The 19,111-nt window shown below is 44.8% G+C and overlaps 1 long non-coding RNA gene and 1 pseudogene across 4 annotated transcripts; one reads left to right on the top strand and one right to left on the bottom strand.

The window, feature by feature from the left end:
• Positions 1-4,035: 4,035 nt before the first annotated feature.
• On the bottom strand, positions 4,036-7,645 carry LOC123421398 (annotated as a pseudogene).
• Positions 7,646-10,493: 2,848 nt separating this feature from the next.
• On the top strand, positions 10,494-16,553 carry LOC123421393. 4 transcript variants are annotated; one of them, XR_006619700.1, is made up of 4 exons: positions 10,494-11,981; positions 12,074-12,184; positions 14,252-14,362; positions 14,877-16,553. It is a non-coding gene; the product is annotated as an uncharacterized LOC123421393 (long non-coding RNA). The 4 variants fall into 4 exon arrangements; XR_006619699.1 differs by having other exon boundaries at positions 12,071-12,184; XR_006619697.1 differs by having other exon boundaries at positions 10,494-12,184.
• Positions 16,554-19,111: the final 2,558 nt, after the last annotated feature.

Raw genomic sequence — 19,111 nt, 5'->3', positions numbered from 1 at the left:
AGTTTTTTATCAAGGCGTGGGAAGTTGTGTCTCTTGATGCGACGACCATCACAGACAAACCGCCAAGTGCTATTGGCAAATGATAGAGGGTCAATTCCTCTGCTTCATGGCGAAGTATCCCAATAGAACACCGCTCACCTTGAGGTCTCTTCAAGGTCGTTGGGACGCTATCAAGCCGGTTTGTAGCCGTTGGGCTGCTTGCTTGGAATAAGACCGCAATGCACCACCAAGTGATACCGTTGAATTGAACTATGTGAGTTCTTTCTCACGTTGTACTTTAAATGTTTGAAACATGTTTCATATGTTGAATTTTGTTTTTGTTTTTTAGGAGTAATTGTGCAAGAAAGGTACAAGGACATGGAAGCTTCCCATGGTAGGTCATTCAACCTAGAGCATTGTTCGAAATTGCATCAACATAGCCAAAACTGGGAGTTCATTGAGGAAGAATCCCCACCGAAGAATGGCTCCCTCACCGAGACGGATGATGATGATGAAGATGATGATGGCCCAAGAAACAAGAACAAGTCGGATGGAAACAAAAAGGCGAAGGACAAGATCAAGAGGGAATCGAAGGCATCAAGCTTGCATGATAAGATAGATATCATGGTGCAATCAAATGAGGAGATGAAGCAGGAGTTGGCCGAGAAGAAAGCGCAGGAGAAGCAAGAAAGTGGCCCTTACTCAAGGAAGAAGGGTTGTGCAAGGCCGCCATTGAGGAGAGGAAAGCCCTTACCGAGGAGAACAAGGCTTTGTCCAAGCTTCTTGCAGAGGAGAACAAGATCATGACAATGAATCACAATAAAATGAACGACATCACCAAAGAATGACATGATATGGCAAGAAAAGAAATCTTGAAGAGAAGAATGATGGCTGCAAGGTGTGATGACTTCAGCGCCGGTGGGGGAATGGGTGGCGGAAATGGAGAGTGATGATGTTGACGATGATGGTCACGGAGATGATAATGGCTTTTGCGTGAGATTCTTTTGGGGTTGTGGAGAGAAACGAGAACCAAGACGGTGGTGAAGATGGTGGTTGCTTTTGCATGATGTTCTTTAGTGTCTTGATAAAAAAAACAATGGTTTAATTTGAGCGAAAATTGTGTTTGGTTGTTCAAATTTGCTACAAATCAATGGAATTGATGCCAAATTGTAAGTTTGAATTCTTGCGATTTGCGGGTTGGCAAGGGCCATGGCAGAACAGAACCTGCCCATGAAACTGTAGAACAGAATATTCGTGAATATTCTGTTTTATAGTTCCACGATGCGGGTTATGTTTTGCCGCGACCCTCGCTAGTCGTAAAAAGCGATTTTTTGCAAACTGTAAACGCGCGATATAGGTCCGTAATATAAGGGTCTGCTAGCAAACGGTAAACATCCTTCTTCTCCTTTTTCTTATCTAAAAAATTGGTGACGTTCACCTATTCGTCGCTTTTTTGTCAAACCCCCTTCCTACGTGCATAGCGATCGCAGGGTTTTTCAAGAAAACTGTCGACGGGACAGCCTTGCCCCTCTATCAAGACCGGATTATCTTTGTCTAGTTGGAACCATCCCTCGCATGAGCCTTCATATTGTATGGTGACGCTGCATGCAACAAGATCCTAACACGCATGGTTTTCTATCCTGGTCGACCTGTACAATACTGTATGGTACACGCACAAAACAAAAATGTAGCTTTGAAAAGGTACACTCACGATGCTCACAAACATAATTTATAAATACTCACATAAATTTCTATTGTTTTCATATTTCAATCAATGTCAAAGACATTTCGGACATGTCCAAATGTTTTAAATGTCAAAGCCATACTCTTTCGTAAATATTCACACAAAATTGTTGGGCAATTGCGGGTGGCTTCCATCGTAAAATTCCTAAAATATCTCATCAATCACAAACCATGTGTTCCACCGTGACCATCTACACCTGCAGGAGGCGTGCTTCGAGCTCCCTCTCGGTCCGCCTTCGAAAACCCAATGTATCACCAAAATCAAGGTAAAGTATTTTGGTAGATTTTTCCCGCTAAATAGGCCCTTAGGATTGTCGCAAATCAAGAATACCATTTAAAATGAAGGAAAACTTAGCCGCCTTTGTACGCCCCTAGTAGCCACCCAGCGCCAGCAGTGAGCCTGCACATTGCCAGAAATACATAGGAATCACCATGGATTTCCACCGGCCAACTGCAGAGATCCATGTGGACGCACGTTATAGGGCTGCTGCACTTGCACGTTGAGAGCGGCATGTCGCCGGTTAACCTACATCCCAGTTGTAACTCGATCGCCAGTATTGTTGCCAACTCTGTGTCAGAAAAATATGAGGGTGTTACGTGAAGAATAACACATGCATAGGAGGCATATACCATACTCAACACAAGAGCCCATGCAAGATCACATGCATAAGAGATAGTAAGAACGATACATGGAATTCGTTCAGGTAGCAACAGTTTAGTACCTTGCACCGCAGATGTGGGATCTAAAATTCTAGATGCTCCTGGTCTGGTATGACTCTGAAGTATATAGAACTTACAAGTATAGAATAATAGTACATTTTTTAAGGCAAACTCGCGAACTTGTTACTGCGTCAGTGTTTACAGGGGCGAACAGAAGATCTTCAACATGGCCTAACCAAGTATTACGACCAACTCCCAGAGTAAGTGAATGTTACAGCGTCATGTGTAACTGCTCCGTACTGCACCACACTGCCGGTTTAGCCCCCCCCCCCCGAGTGTAACTCTTATTGTCAACTATGTGTGAGAAGAATATGAGGGTGTTACGTGCTGATGAATGACACAAGAGGCCTGCGTTATCGCATGCATAAGAATGATATTGTAGATGGTCCATAGGCATATAGTACCATAATTAACACAAGAGCCCTGCATTATCACATGCATCAGAATGATACGATACATGGAATTCGTCCAGGTGTAGCAAAAGTTTAGTACATGTAGCTAGCATCGCAGATGTGGGATCTAAAATTCTATATGCTCCTGGTCCGGACTTTAATTGAATAACATTTGTGATAGTTACAGAACCTTATTGTTTCAAACTATGTGATGAGTACATATGAAACTTGGAAAATCACCGCAACAAATTCTTCATGTGCCTGTGTCTCCGACGGAAAATCTTCCCCATAACAAAACGAGCTGCCACAATCACCCCAACAAATTCTAGATTGAACCTTGATCCATCAAAAATCACATGAACTGAACCATGCATTTGTTCTAGGCTAATTAGCCCCCTAACACATATCCTGCAGAATAATTAACCTGTTCCTCACGGTAGCTAACACTTAGAGCACTAACAATCGCATGTGAAGACCACATTTGATCATCAATTTAAAATGTTTTCCCCGAAATGTCATATAACTTATTTAAAGAACTTTACCACATAAGTGATACGTTATTTACATAATGTTTGTGATGGTTATAGTAGAACACTTGCTCGCACACTTGAGAGGGCCACTGTGCGAGTTAATCAGAAAATATATGTAATAGAATGAAATAATACTTTTTTGTTAAGCAATGGAAAATCGTATTATTTAGATTTACAAGAAGTTTAAACAAACCTTTTTATTATCAACAGAATGAGACATGAGAAAGAACATTAAAAATAAATAAGTGTATTTGTTTGTGCCAAATGAATGGAACATTATGTAGAAAAAGTTAATTTTTTTAAACTATACGTGGATGCTGTTAAATATTTAATTTAATTAAAGGTGCAAAATTTATTTTCCCACGTTGTTACTTGTGATTCAAATAAGCAAACCCATATGTATATAAGAAATAGAAATTACCAACGCATATGTATTGTCTGCCTGTTTCTTCAACCGAAAATCTTCACCCTATAGCAAACTGATCGAGGAGGCGAAAAATTCTTGGTTTAACCTCGATGATCTCCATCGAAAATCACATGAAGCGAACCATGTAATTGTTCTGGGCTAATTACTTAGCCCCCTAACACATATGCCTAGCTCCTGATTGACGTTAGCTAACACTAAGCCTAAACGACACTAACTATAATTTATTCCTTGGTTCATGTGGGGATCAGCAGGTTGCCTGCACGGTGAGCACGCCGGAGTCACACCCGGACCCGGCGCGGAAGTCCTCCGTGTGCCGCACCGTGCACGACTCCTTGCCGACGCACGCTGCCGTGAACGCCGCCAGCGCCGCCTTGGACTCGCAGCCGCCCTGGTACGCGCCGCACTTGCCGCGCGTGACGCCGAGGCTGGCCACGTCCACGCTGGAGATGGTCCTGCCATGGCTGCACGCCAGCGCCACCTCGTCGCCGACCTCGGCGGCCTCCGCGCACGCCGCCCCGACAGCGACGGTGTGGAAGCTCACCCTCGTCGGGTCGCCGCCGGCCTCCTCGAACAGCACCATCGTGTTGGGCTCGCCGGCCTTGAGGAACGACCGTGGCACATGGTAGAACCTCTGGGACGGCTCGTTGCAGCCAGTGAGGCACTTCTGCCCGTCGCCATCCGCCATGAATGTGCCGCGGTAGTCGCACCGCCGGCAGCCGTCCATGTCCGCGGCGACGTATGACGGCCAGTAGCGGCCCAGGTTGTTGCCGTTGACCCACACCACGCCCTTGCCGAGCCCCAGCAGGTCCGCCACCACGGGCTCCTCACCGGTGGGGGCCTCAAAGGTCGCCTTGTACCAGGTGAAGGGGCGGTGCACCGGGATGGTGCCCGCCTCTCCATTGGCTGCGGTCCTTGGCCTTGTCGAGGTGGGTCTCCCTGTACTCGCCGGCGAGGCCGGCCTTGTAGGACCAGGAGCTGTTGGAGAGGTCGTAGGCGGTGGTGTTGGTGACGGTGTCGACGAGCTTCACCGGCCCTCCCACGATGCCGGCGGGCATCATCTCGAACAGAGCACCATAGTTCTTGAGCCCGATGGTGGCGCTGAGGAGGGAGATGTAGTTCTTGCCAGAGTGGAGCTTCACCGGTGTCTCCATTTGGAAGACGAATCCGCCATTAGGAGCGTAGTGCCTCCCTGCATGCCAATTAATCAAATCAATTAACATTAGCTTGATCAAGTTCATTAATCCATCAGTGTGCAAACCACTCAGAGTATATTGGGACGCTCACCAACAAGCTTGCCATTGACGAAAGCGTAGAGCTCATGGCCAGTCGTGTTCACGTGCAACTTGTAGTTCGATTCCCCCTTGTGCTCCAAGCTGCACATTTTGATCATCACCAGAGATTAATTTATATTTCAATCTTATGCAACAGTGTAGTTCTGTATTAAGCATCAAGATGTTTGATTACCTTGTCCTGTACCATAGGTAGTCGCTCTGGTCGCCCGACGTCGCGATCTGCTCGAGCAGCTCGTTCTTCCTGAAGTTACCCTTCTCGTCCGTCATGAAAGGATGGAGGTTCTCGGGCATCCACGACCAAGCAAGGCCATCCGTCACGGTTTCCACCCCCGGCCTCTTCACCATCACCGACGTCTGTGTCTTGATCTTGGCGCTGTTGTACGCGACGGTCTTGCAGTCCGGCAGGATGCTCACGGACCATGCGGGCACGACATGGGTTGCGCCGTCGTCGAGGGTCACATTGACCTCCTTGTCGTCGAACTTGTTGCTGATGAAGCAGGCAGAGGAGTTGTCCAGCGTGTACTTGGTAACCTAGTGTAGATATTGATGAACCAAATGGATCAATTTTGTTGTGAACACCATTAAAAACAGTGCTAGGATTTTTGTATTGTATGTGAATGCATGTTAGTTACCATGACGTTGGTGTTGCCCATGGTGGTGTCCTTGTAGTCCCCATGGAGTAGGATCTTCTCCATGGACTTGAGGACATTGTGGAGGTCCTTGAGGTGCCCGTATTTTGGCTGCCTGATGTTACCTGAAAACAAAAACATAAAAGGATAATGAATATGATTTGCATATTGACACTAATTATTAATTTACAAGATGCAAATAAGCTTGGGACGAATATATGAATTGAAGGAACAACAAGAGATGGTTCACGTACCGTACTCATCGAGAGGGGCATCGTAGTCATAGCTGGTTGTGATGTATGGGCCACCCGACGTGCGGCCAAAGTTGGTGCCACCATGGTACTGATCACATATAAATTGACGATCAACATGTCAAATGATGTAAAATTCAGTTCATGCCAGCCTGCTAGAGGATGGAAATTAATGTAGAAGAGAAAAGTATAGATTAGTTATAAATCAATCACCATGTAGTAGTTCTGGAGCGATCCTCGCGTCTGGAAGAACATGGCAACAGAGAAGGCGATGTCTTCGGCGGACCGGTGGAAATCAGGCTTGTCCCAGGCTTTGAACCTAATTATATATCGTGGATAAAATGTAAGAGCAATCTGAACTTCATTCAACATATAGTAGAACGTGCTAACCAATTTCGCACATATGCATGTAGGTTCCATAAGAAAAAAAGAAGGAAAATTAATATATAAAGGTTGATCCAGGTATATATATATGTAGGGTACCAGCCAGTCCAGTTCTCAGTCCAGATCTTGGGGATGTCGGTCCTCTTGGGGAACCAGTCGTGGCAGTAGAAGCCGTTGCAGGTGTTGATCTAGTAATTAAGAAGACTTAGCATTGAGTTTTTTTTGTTTTACACTTGGGAAGAAAGAAGAATAATAATTGGTAGAGACAAAAATAGGAAAGATGAAAATGTGCATGCGCTGACCACGTTGGGTGGGACGTCTTGGTCCTGCTGGCACATGATCCACGGCACGCCTACGTTCTGCTTGTTGGCCATGGCGGCGCACCAGTGGATGTACTCAGACGCCGACTCGTCGTTGTTGAGCTTGTCCATGACGTTCCCGTACTCGTTCTCGATCTATATATGTAAATTGTTCACATATATATATGTTATATTCACTGATCCACTCTTTTGTCGACGACAAGTAGCTAGGAATGCAAGCTAGATAAGTTTCACATAATTAATATTAGTTAGTTACTACGTACCTGAGAGAGGATGATGGGGCCTCCCTGTCCGGCGAACATCTTGGCCTCCTTGAGCTTGTCGACGATGAGGGTCGTGAAGGTCTCCATCTCTTGCTGCAAGCATCAATAACTTGGTCGTATTTTGACCTCCAAGGAAAACCATTATATTGTTGGGAAGGATCTGCTAGCAGTGTGGGTACCTCGAAGGGGTTGTTGTGCATGCGGAACTGCATGCCGGAGATGTCGCGCAGCCATGCCGGCAGGCCGCCGTAGTTCCACTCGCCGCAGATGTAGGGGCCGATGCGGAGGATGGCGTACATGCCGGCGTCCTGGACCTCCTTGAAGAAGCGCACGATGTCGTAGCTGCCCTCGAAGTTGTACTGCCGGCGGCGAGGCTCGTGGCCGTTCCAGAAGACGTACGTCTCGATGGCGTCCAGCCCGCCCTCCTTGGCCTTCCTGATCAGATCCGGCCACATCTGCAGGCAAGCAACGATCGAGACTTACAATTCATTCATGGAAACTAAGACGAGACGATGGTGTATTCATCTGCTGCTCCGTGTGCAATGCATACCTCTGGCGTGCTCCTGGGGTAGTGGATGGAGCCGGAGATGAGGAGGCGGCGCTCGCCATCGATGACCATCGACCGGCCGTCGTACCCGACCTCAGTGCCGCTGGCGACGGCCGCGGCCGCCGCGAGGAGGAGGAGCGCAAGTGGTTGCCACGACACGCGCTCCATGGCGAGAAGCTGCTAGCTAGGGAGAAGAAAGGATGCACGCACGCACCGCCGGCCGTGTGTATTTATTGGGGAAAGAAAGATATATTGGCGTGGATTAGTAGGATAAGCAAAGAGCCACGCACGCACTCATGCGTGCAGCTAACAAACTGCGTTAGAGCCATGGATTAGTAGGATAAGCACGCGTGTGTATATGGAAGTGCATATTCACATGGACTCTTGTTTTAAATCAGATGGTCTATTCGTTTTATCTATTCTTTGATTAGGAAGGGAGAGAGTCGCGATGAGAGAGCACATGCATCTGTGAAAGTATGATTTGATCGAACTGTCTCTTTCATTGATGATCCATGAGGATTAAATACACAGGGAATTAACCGTCGCCACGAACGGATGCGTCCGCTCGTGGGGGTCGTGAAAAAACCGTCGCGTCGGTTGGCTAGCAACCCGCACGAAGCGGTTCTGTACAAGGGAGGATTATTCCCTAATTATTATAATTAGTTTAAAATAAATCCTAACACCCCCTAATCCTCGCTTGTCCTTGAGACCCATCATCTTTGAAATGTTCTCCTCCAAAACCCTGTGGAAAAAATTGAGAAGAAAACATACAATATGCCATGAAAAACTCCTTCTAAAACCCAGTGGGAAAATAAAGAGAAAATGACATATATCGTCCATGCTTGCATTGATATTGCCTCATTAAAAACCTTTCGTGAGAAACCATGTGGAAAAACTCCCTGTGGTAGAAATTCTGTAAGAAAGGTACAAGGACACGGAAGCTTCCTGTGGTAGGCCATTCAACCTAAAGCATTGTTTGAAATTGCATCAACATAGCCAAAAGTGAAAGTTGATTGAGAAATAATCCCAACCGAAGAGCTTCTTGCAAGCCTATGATCACTCCTAGCTTGCGTGCCCTACAAATACATCCACAAATGTGTTGATTAATTCATAATTCCTTTAATTTTGTATTGATAAGTTTCGAAAAAAATCAATTTCGTGAATTAGACTACGTACTCTGCCCATCGAAAGGCGTTGTCCAAGGCTTGGAGAGAGCCTCCAACGTATGGAGTCGGAGGGTTATCTCCAGTGGCAATCCACCATCCCACCGGGATCCTTACTGCATTGAGCCCGTTTACCGCCATGAAGCATGGAATCAACAAAGTTGAACTAAGCACATGCTCTATAAAACCCAGATTGAGGGAGTACTACCTATGTTACTCCCACTATGGGTAGTATCAAGGAGAGGTACTTCCTCCTTCTTGGTGTATAGGTCATCTTAGGTAGTGCATCGCGGCCAAGACGAAGAGAAAAAAAAGAAAAAAAAATGTTAATTTTTCTAATTAATACCATTGCATGCAATGAATTGATCGCTGCTGTTGTGGACACTGTGCCTTTTATAGGGACAAAATAATAGCAACAAAAGGAGAGGTAGACATGAAGAAAAAACTTATACCAACAAAGTTGATGGTCAAATTTATAGGGACTAGTCGGGTGTCCACCATCAGACGAGGGAGGAACACGGGACGAGGTAGACATGAAGAAAAAACTTATACCAACAAAGTTGAACGTCTTCTTAGTTTCGTAGTCCCTTCGTTTGGAATGGATGTATCTAGGTTTATTTTAGTTGTAGATACATTTATTTTTATTACTTTTACGACAAGTAATTCCAGACGAAGGGAGTATATTTGTATTGAACATGTTTATTAGGTTTTACATTTAGATTTATATATAATAGGTGAAGGAAGTTTAGGCTAGAATCGTTAAACGGGATATACAGAGAGCAATGAGCATGATCCACGTGACGTGAAGTGTATGTCGTTGGATTCGAAAAAATGAATGGACCAAATGGAAGGAGGGGATCGATCCATGAGAGCTCAACGCTGACCAATCAGAAGCATTCGTCGATGACGAAAACCTTCTATGGCTCGCGCGCTCTTGTTGGTCCGCGCCAGAAGGAAAATTCGTTTCGAACCGGCGCGTACAGGCCCGCCAAGACCACATGAAATTTTTCATGGTTTTGAACTATTGCAGCGGGCAGGCCCATCGGTGCCAATTAAAAATGATTTTTAAGATAACCAAACACCAACCAGTAGAGACGATAGGCCCTCCTTCCCGATTCCCAACCAACCCCGCCCCCAACCCCAACCCCAACCCCATCTCATCCCCATCCCCATCCCATCCCCATCCCCATCCAGCCGCCAATGACCACCTCCCTCTCCGACAACCGGCGAGCTCCCCACTCCCAGACTCGTCGGCGACCTTCCGGCCTCCGCCTTCTACGCCACCCTTCTCTCCCTACACCCCAGATCGAATCCAGCAGCTCAGGACGAAACCCTAGCTCGATGCCATGGCCACACCAGCAGCAGTCCCTCCCTCCCTAGCCCGCGGCCATGGCGACCTAGCAGGCAAGAGGAACCTGAACCCTATCACCGGCCATGGCGAGCGTGGAAGGCACCATGGGAGAGGAGGCATGTGCTGCTGCTCAAGACCCTAAACCAGAAAGGAAGTAATAAGCTGCTCCGACCCATCTCATCCTCTCAGATTTCCTCAGATTTGGTACAAGAAAATGATCCAGCTCATTAGAGTAGTATTTTTCTGCGACGTTGCCTATTTTGTTGTTGAACTGGCCCTATTATTCTGTCAAATGAGTCTTTTTGTTTTTCCTTCTTTGAAATGAAGCATATTGCTTTCGAGTGCTAGACATCACGGAGCTGTTCTATTCTTTTGAATGACTTGTAAGAAGGAGCCAACCATTTGCCAGCTCTATTATAGTTGTTCAAAATGAAAAAAAAACAGGTTCTTGCCTACCTGAAAGATCTTTACAAAAAAATGATTTGTTATTCGCATGATCTCATCTGGTTTGGCGCCTCCCTACAATCTCACTAGAGTACGACTACTATTTTTCTCTGAAGTTGCCTATTTTGTGTATAGTGCTAGACATTATGAGCTGCTCTATTCTATTTTGTGTACATCTAGTTTGCCTCTATCAGTATTCTTTTTAAGAAGGCCGCGCATGTCTCTCCAAAATCTTCAACTTTCGGTCTCGTAATATTTCTGTAGGCTCTTCCTCACCTCACCTTTTCTCTCTCCCTGATCGAGCACCTTCGCCATGGGAGAGGAAGGTTGTTTCATCCGCCTGCTGTACTGCTGCTCTAGGGGACATGCACCTGCTTGTTGTGCTGCTGCTCTGTACGCCATGGACATCCCTCCTCTGGTTCTCCTCGCTCGTCAAGGTAGTAAGCTGCTCTAACCCATCTTCCCCTCTCAAATTCGGTACAAGAAAATGATTTTTGTAACTGGACATCAAAAGCAGAACCGGTGTGTGTTGTTGGTCAAGCAAGAAGAAAGAAAAAAGGCATCCGTTGCCTGCAAAACAAATCTGTGTGTGTGCTGCTCTCCTCCTCCTCTGTTTTTGCTTGTGTCAATTTGCTCCAACAGCTTGCGCGCGTGTGTGCATCCATTGGGAGAGAGAGAGGCTCTTGCCAACACCTCTACAATCTCACCGGAGTTCTATTTTTCTGTGATGTTGCCTATTTTGTTGTTGAAATTGACCGTATCCCTGTGTCAAATGGATATTTTTTCCTCCATTGAAATGAAGCATATTGCTTTTGAGTGCTCACATTGACATTACTGTGGAATAAAATGTTCATTATATGCTCTTCTGTTGAATAACGTGTAAAACAGGTCCAGCCATTTGCCAAGTCTATTATATTTGTTCTAAAAGAAAAGAAAAAAAAAACAGGTTCTTGCCTATCTATAGTATATGTGTTTTCAAAAAAGCTGTATCTTTTTCTTCGAGAGAGATGCACTTCTGTATCAACATTCTTTTTAAAAAGTGACACATGTCTATCCAAAATTTTGAACTTCATGGCCTCGTATAATTTCTTGAGTTGGTGAAAGTAATTGCCGGATACTGAGAGTAACCACAACAGATAAATATGTCATCAAACCACCATGTTCTACCCCATTTTGGAGGAACAAGATTAAAGTCATACCAGCAGAATTAACTACATGAAAGGTCCATCCTTTTCAGGAAAAACCCACCGTGCAGCCCTACGAGCAAGTTCATGAGCAGAAGGATTGAGCTCAATCAATAAATTTGAATACTGGCTAGGCACACATCCACACGGAAACCAGTACTAGATCGAACAGTATTGACCATGGGTTCAGGTTGACAATGGTCATAAACCTCTCATCACTTTGGTATGTTGATTGACCTCTTTTTTGCACTGCATGTGCAGGTGCTAAACATTGGTACGTGTTGGTGGGGCTCGACAAGCTCACCCAGGGAGGGCACCCCCAAGCTGAACTCCATGGAGCCCCGCTCCAGCGTCTAGGACAGGTCTTTGTTACTGGATCCATTACTAGGACATGATTTCTTCTTTTCCTTCTCCATTTGAGATCAACATTCGTTATGTCCTTCTTGTGCAGCAGCAGCAGGATTCCATCGGTACACGAGATGACAAGGGGTTCATCGAGGTGTGTGGTGGTAGGCTCTTTCGTTGGACCCGCTGCCTGTTCGGCATCGGCTCCATAACAGTCATGGTTAGCTCCTCTCCTTCCCCTGCTCCCCTCTGGTTGCGCTCGGGTAGAACAAATACCTGCTTCATTTATATGATAGATGATAATATATGGAACATGTACGTATGGCTTCTTCAGTCTGAATTCGTGTATTTGACTCCTGCTTATATGTAAGAGCATCTATAGCAGACCTCGTATAAAGCCGATCCGCAAAAGTCGTTTGCAGTTCGCGGAAAAACCCTTTTGTGGACCGGCGTGTGCGGCAAAATATCCTTTTATGAGGGTCCATTTTACGGGGTCTGCTGGGCCGCCGCCCACGCTGGCCTGCGAAATCTATTATTTCCATTGCATTTTCAGGCATGAAAACACATTTAGTTGCTTCTTTATTTTCTTCAAAGGCATTGGATACATCATAATTCACCAAATTATTGCTAAAACAGCAAGACCAAAAAAAACAAGAACCACAATTAGACATTTTAGAAGATATCCAACTTCCATAACTGCTCCCACTAGTTGGATCAACATCTTCTCCATGCATTCATTGTTGATCCAGGGGTTCTTCATCTTGCATTCTTCATTCTTCGGCTTTGATTCTAAACAATTAGACGTTGATTCACCTCTAATATCTATTCTAATTGCACATGCAGCTGCATCGTTAGGTTCAATTATACTAAGGAGTGCACGAACATCTATTAAGTTTCTTTCTATCAATAGATCGATGTATTCTTCTTTCCAATACCAAAATTAGCATCTACCTTCCTACACAGATGAACACCTCAATAAGCTACCATAATTTAACCAAATAAGTTGACAAAGCAGAAGAGGAAGAAGGGCATACCCCGTCGTTTCTGCATTTGAAGAATACCCATCCGAGGTGCTGCCGTGTGTTGGATGTGAGCCGCAACACTGTTTCTAGGCAGTCATCGCACTCTATGAGTGGCATCGGCAAGCCGAGCCCAAGCGATGGCCGGAAGAGTCCTTGCCGGCAAACCGACGCCAGCAACTAGAGGATGGAACCAGTACCTGCATGCGGCGCTCGCGCTTTGCCGAGGCTGTGCGGGGTGCTCCCGACCAATCCATGGCTTTGGTGCAGCCAACGGTGGCTGGAAAAGCCAATCTGGTGGTCGCGACAAAACAACCACCGATTTGTAGCTTTCCGGTAAGCCGAGGCACGAGGGCGTGGTGGAGGCCGATCTTGGGACTGCGGCGGCCCACCGTCATGATCCGGACGGCTGGTACGGCCGGAATCGAAGGCGGCACCCGGCGGCGGTAGGTGGGGGAAAAGCGCGGGTGAAATGTCCCACCAACTAACCGCTTAGATATATACAGGGCACCGACGGGGTGGGCGGAAGAACCTGCATTTTCGCGGGTTAGGGTGGGCATTTTGTCGCGCCCCGCAAAAAAAAATTACGGGCCGGACGCGGTAGTGGGGTCTGGTCTAGCAGCATTTTCCGCCTTGACCTGTATTTTGGCGGTTATTTTGCGGGTTCGGCCCTTTTAGGGGGTCTGCTAGAGATACTCTAATAGTACTATGGTGACCATAGGTTGCCATGAGCCCATGACATGGTCATCTATCAAGACCTAAAATATTTGAGAGGTCAACCTGGAAGACTGAATTTGTGCATGTAGCAGCACTCTCCAGTCTCGCGAGCATCAAGTTAATTTTGCAAGTACGATTCCTCGTGCAATTCTGGCTAGACTTGGATCACCTGAAACGAAAAATTACTTGAAGAAATAAATAACGGTCTGCATACATCCGAGTAATCAACTAGTTAATTGTTTGTCGGGTCAACATGTGAGAAATAATTCCAAGGCATGTGGAGGACTTTGTTTCCATTTTTCAGTTAGCCGCATGGTTGATCTGGTTCATTTGCAGTAGTACACATACAAGTTGTCAAAACTAGCGCCTTTCCTGCTCCACTGCCAGTGATAGCAGCAGTAGTCTCACTTTAGATTGTTGGACGTGTGACACTAGCTGTACCCATGCTTGTGACGTTCAATACTTTAAATTTCAGTATCGGCCATTTCCTATTTTCGGATTGTTATCATAATACTTTGACATGGAAATAATGTTTTTTTTTCAATTTACAGAACCAACTAGCCTGTCCTTCCATTTGTGGTATTGATGGCCATGGACCACGGTTCTAGTAGTCGGCAAAGCACGTATCTACTAACTGCTCCTATCCAGGATGCGTGCAAAAGGTGTCACATCATCGCGTTCCTATTCTCATCCCCCCGGCAAAACATCATTGTACACAATGTTGATGCAACAATTGCAACTTGCAAGCTCTATACTAGTTTCAATGGAACCTGGGACTAGCATAGGCCCTGGGACTAGCCGGGGTCCAAACATATATTTTATATTCAAATACAGTTGGAGTGAATCATCATGTCTGTGTTGCTGGGTTAGTGTAGAATATAGCCCATTCTTTCTAAATTAGAGACTTGGTGGCTGGAGTAGGCACTATGTAAACTGGGCATCCTATCATTATTCGGATTCAGGAAAAACAGTATAGCTCAACATGTGAATATATGTCCAGTTCTTTTTGGTTTTCATGTAAATGGTGATAATTTGGAATATATCAAACCATAGCCTGTCCTTACACGATTACACACTTCCCATGTCCATTAGCCTGCTCATGTTTGTTACTACTTCCTAATATATATACATGTTGGTCTTTGTCAGTGTCATGAATTAAATTGTTACATTGTCAAGGTTCCCCTGGAGGTTGGGGCACACCGTGGATGGCTTAAACCCGCCCTTCTTCAGTTACATTCTAGATTGTGGTGCTGATCTCAGTCAGGAAAAGGAAGAGAACATTATTGTTCTTCATCTGTCCGTGAAGAAAGGTACTAGCAACTGCTACTACAACCTAGTACAAGAACTTCCTTTTATCACACTTGCTGCTGCTTTTTACTAGAATTGTCACATATGAGTTGCCATTTGTTATTTTCGTTTTGTTTTGGGGGCCTGCTATATTATAAATACCAAGTTATACCTGAGTTTTTGTCAAAGTATTACTTGAAAGTACAAATGAATTTTGAATGAGTGGAAAACTTAGTAGTAGGCTCATTTTATTAGTTTTCTTCAGTACGATCATGCCTTGTTTTCGTATCATTTTGTTTATGTTGGCAGAATTATTGCACATAATTATAGTTCACATATGATGTTGCATTCGGAAATCGATTTGAACTCATTGAGATGCTCAAGGAGTCACAAACACTCGTCTTGCAATGCAAGCACTTGTGCTGATGACCATCCATCCTTGGTACATTTAATTACATGGCAATTTCTAGGATTCTGGGTTGCGCTGATGGTCTCTAATGCAAGCACTTGTGCTTCTCGTGGTGATTATGGTAAAATAATTAGTGGATTTAGCCCTCAATTTTAGTCCTATGAGTTTTTGTCTTTTGCCGGGTATTGTGTTGCATGCGCTGGAGTGTTTCCCTTGTCGACGTGCTGGGTAATGTGTGTGCTGGTTGCAGTTGGTCCTTGGTTGATCTCCATGCCAGTGGTTGGAATGTTTTGGCTGTGTGATATGTGTGATGGTTTACCAGGCTTTGTTATAAAGAAGCCCCTTATGGCATGTCCTCTAAAACACTATAACTCTGATTCGTCTACTAGTGATGACATGGTTGTTTGATTCCTAGGGTTGTTATCAAATTCTGGCATGTTCTGTCCTATGTACCCTAACAGTGCATTCCTGATATCAATCGTTCCTATGATCATGTACAGTTCATTTGGTCATTTTCACTGTTGCTTGATCATCTATTGTTGCTCGATTGTCTAAATCTTCTTGATTTGGAAAGCTAGACATGCTATTTCCTAACTGCTAGCTCCATAACAGAACATGTATTTCTTTTCACTCATTCATGACTCTCATTTTAATGGGTTTTGTCAATGAAACAATGCAAGATAGGAGTGGGATCACTGAATTGTTTTACATAGATTAGATGACCGGCCGATTGCTATTTTGTTGTGTGCATGTTTACTGGACACATACATTACACTTTTTTTAGCTTGCTCATTATAGACTGGACATTGGTCATGTGGAAGGACTAGCAGACGGATGGCTGCTTGCCCATCCTAGCAAACATGGTGAGCTTCCCCCCTCCTCCACATCTGCATAGCACGCACAGTTTGTATGTTTTGGTTTTCTCGCGTGATTTGAGAACAAAGGCGCAAGCATGGTTCAAAGTAGACTACTCTCCTCTGCTGGTATGGTCACTCGGTTCTGAACTTTAAATTGTATATAATCTTAAAGTGGAGTAATCCCCTGTATCAAATCTGACTTCACCATGATTTGAGTGGAATAATAAGAAGAATATGCATAGCTTCTTGTTGTTAGTTTGTTTGGCATAAAAATTAACATGCGGTGACAATTCTTTTGTTAGTTTTTTATCAAGGCGTGGGAAGTTGTGTCTCTTGATGCGACGACCATCACAGACAAACCGCCAAGTGCTATTGGCAAATGATAGAGGGTCAATTCCTCTGCTTCATGGCGAAGTATCCCAATAGAACACCGCTCACCTTGAGGTCTCTTCAAGGTCGTTGGGACGCTATCAAGCCGGTTTGTAGCCGTTGGGCTGCTTGCTTGGAATAAGACCGCAATGCACCACCAAGTGATACCGTTGAATTGAACTATGTGAGTTCTTTCTCACGTTGTACTTTAAATGTTTGAAACATGTTTCATATGTTGAATTTTGTTTTTGTTTTTTAGGAGTAATTGTGCAAGAAAGGTACAAGGACATGGAAGCTTCCCATGGTAGGTCATTCAACCTAGAGCATTGTTCGAAATTGCATCAACATAGCCAAAACTGGGAGTTCATTGAGGAAGAATCCCCACCGAAGAATGGCTCCCTCACCGAGACGGATGATGATGATGAAGATGATGATGGCCCAAGAAACAAGAACAAGTCGGATGGAAACAAAAAGGCGAAGGACAAGATCAAGAGGGAATCGAAGGCATCAAGCTTGCATGATAAGATAGATATCATGGTGCAATCAAATGAGGAGATGAAGCAGGAGTTGGCCGAGAAGAAAGCGCAGGAGAAGCAAGAAAGTGGCCCTTACTCAAGGAAGAAGGGTTGTGCAAGGCCGCCATTGAGGAGAGGAAAGCCCTTACCGAGGAGAACAAGGCTTTGTCCAAGCTTCTTGCAGAGGAGAACAAGATCATGACAATGAATCACAATAAAATGAACGACATCACCAAAGAATGACATGATATGGCAAGAAAAGAAATCTTGAAGAGAAGAATGATGGCTGCAAGGTGTGATGACTTCAGCGCCGGTGGGGGAATGGGTGGCGGAAATGGAGAGTGATGATGTTGACGATGATGGTCACGGAGATGATAATGGCTTTTGCGTGAGATTCTTTTGGGGTTGTGGAGAGAAACGAGAACCAAGACGGTGGTGAAGATGGTGGTTGCTTTTGCATGATGTTCTTTAGTGTCTTGATAAAAAAAACAATGGTTTAATTTGAGCGAAAATTGTGTTTGGTTGTTCAAATTTGCTACAAATCAATGGAATTGATGCCAAATTGTAAGTTTGAATTCTTGCGATTTGCGGGTTGGCAAGGGCCATGGCAGAACAGAACCTGCCCATGAAACTGTAGAACAGAATATTCGTGAATATTCTGTTTTATAGTTCCACGATGCGGGTTATGTTTTGCCGCGACCCTCGCTAGTCGTAAAAAGCGATTTTTTGCAAACTGTAAACGCGCGATATAGGTCCGTAATATAAGGGTCTGCTAGCAAACGGTAAACATCCTTCTTCTCCTTTTTCTTATCTAAAAAATTGGTGACGTTCACCTATTCGTCGCTTTTTTGTCAAACCCCCTTCCTACGTGCATAGCGATCGCAGGGTTTTTCAAGAAAACTGTCGACGGGACAGCCTTGCCCCTCTATCAAGACCGGATTATCTTTGTCTAGTTGGAACCATCCCTCGCATGAGCCTTCATATTGTATGGTGACGCTGCATGCAACAAGATCCTAACACGCATGGTTTTCTATCCTGGTCGACCTGTACAATACTGTATGGTACACGCACAAAACAAAAATGTAGCTTTGAAAAGGTACACTCACGATGCTCACAAACATAATTTATAAATACTCACATAAATTTCTATTGTTTTCATATTTCAATCAATGTCAAAGACATTTCGGACATGTCCAAATGTTTTAAATGTCAAAGCCATACTCTTTCGTAAATATTCACACAAAATTGTTGGGCAATTGCGGGTGGCTTCCATCGTAAAATTCCTAAAATATCTCATCAATCACAAACCATGTGTTCCACCGTGACCATCTACACCTGCAGGAGGCGTGCTTCGAGCTCCCTCTCGGTCCGCCTTCGAAAACCCAATGTATCACCAAAATCAAGGTAAAGTATTTTGGTAGATTTTTCCCGCTAAATAGGCCCTTAGGATTGTCGCAAATCAAGAATACCATTTAAAATGAAGGAAAACTTAGCCGCCTTTGTACGCCCCTAGTAGCCACCCAGCGCCAGCAGTGAGCCTGCACATTGCCAGAAATACATAGGAATCACCATGGATTTCCACCGGCCAACTGCAGAGATCCATGTGGACGCACGTTATAGGGCTGCTGCACTTGCACGTTGAGAGCGGCATGTCGCCGGTTAACCTACATCCCAGTTGTAACTCGATCGCCAGTATTGTTGCCAACTCTGTGTCAGAAAAATATGAGGGTGTTACGTGAAGAATAACACATGCATAGGAGGCATATACCATACTCAACACAAGAGCCCATGCAAGATCACATGCATAAGAGATAGTAAGAACGATACATGGAATTCGTTCAGGTAGCAACAGTTTAGTACCTTGCACCGCAGATGTGGGATCTAAAATTCTAGATGCTCCTGGTCTGGTATGACTCTGAAGTATATAGAACTTACAAGTATAGAATAATAGTACATTTTTTAAGGCAAACTCGC

The sequence above is a fragment of the Hordeum vulgare genome, unplaced genomic scaffold (assembly GCF_904849725.1).
Source record: "Hordeum vulgare subsp. vulgare unplaced genomic scaffold, MorexV3_pseudomolecules_assembly, whole genome shotgun sequence".
NCBI lineage: Eukaryota > Viridiplantae > Streptophyta > Magnoliopsida > Poales > Poaceae > Hordeum > Hordeum vulgare.
This window is presented reverse-complemented; position numbering and strand designations above follow the sequence as displayed.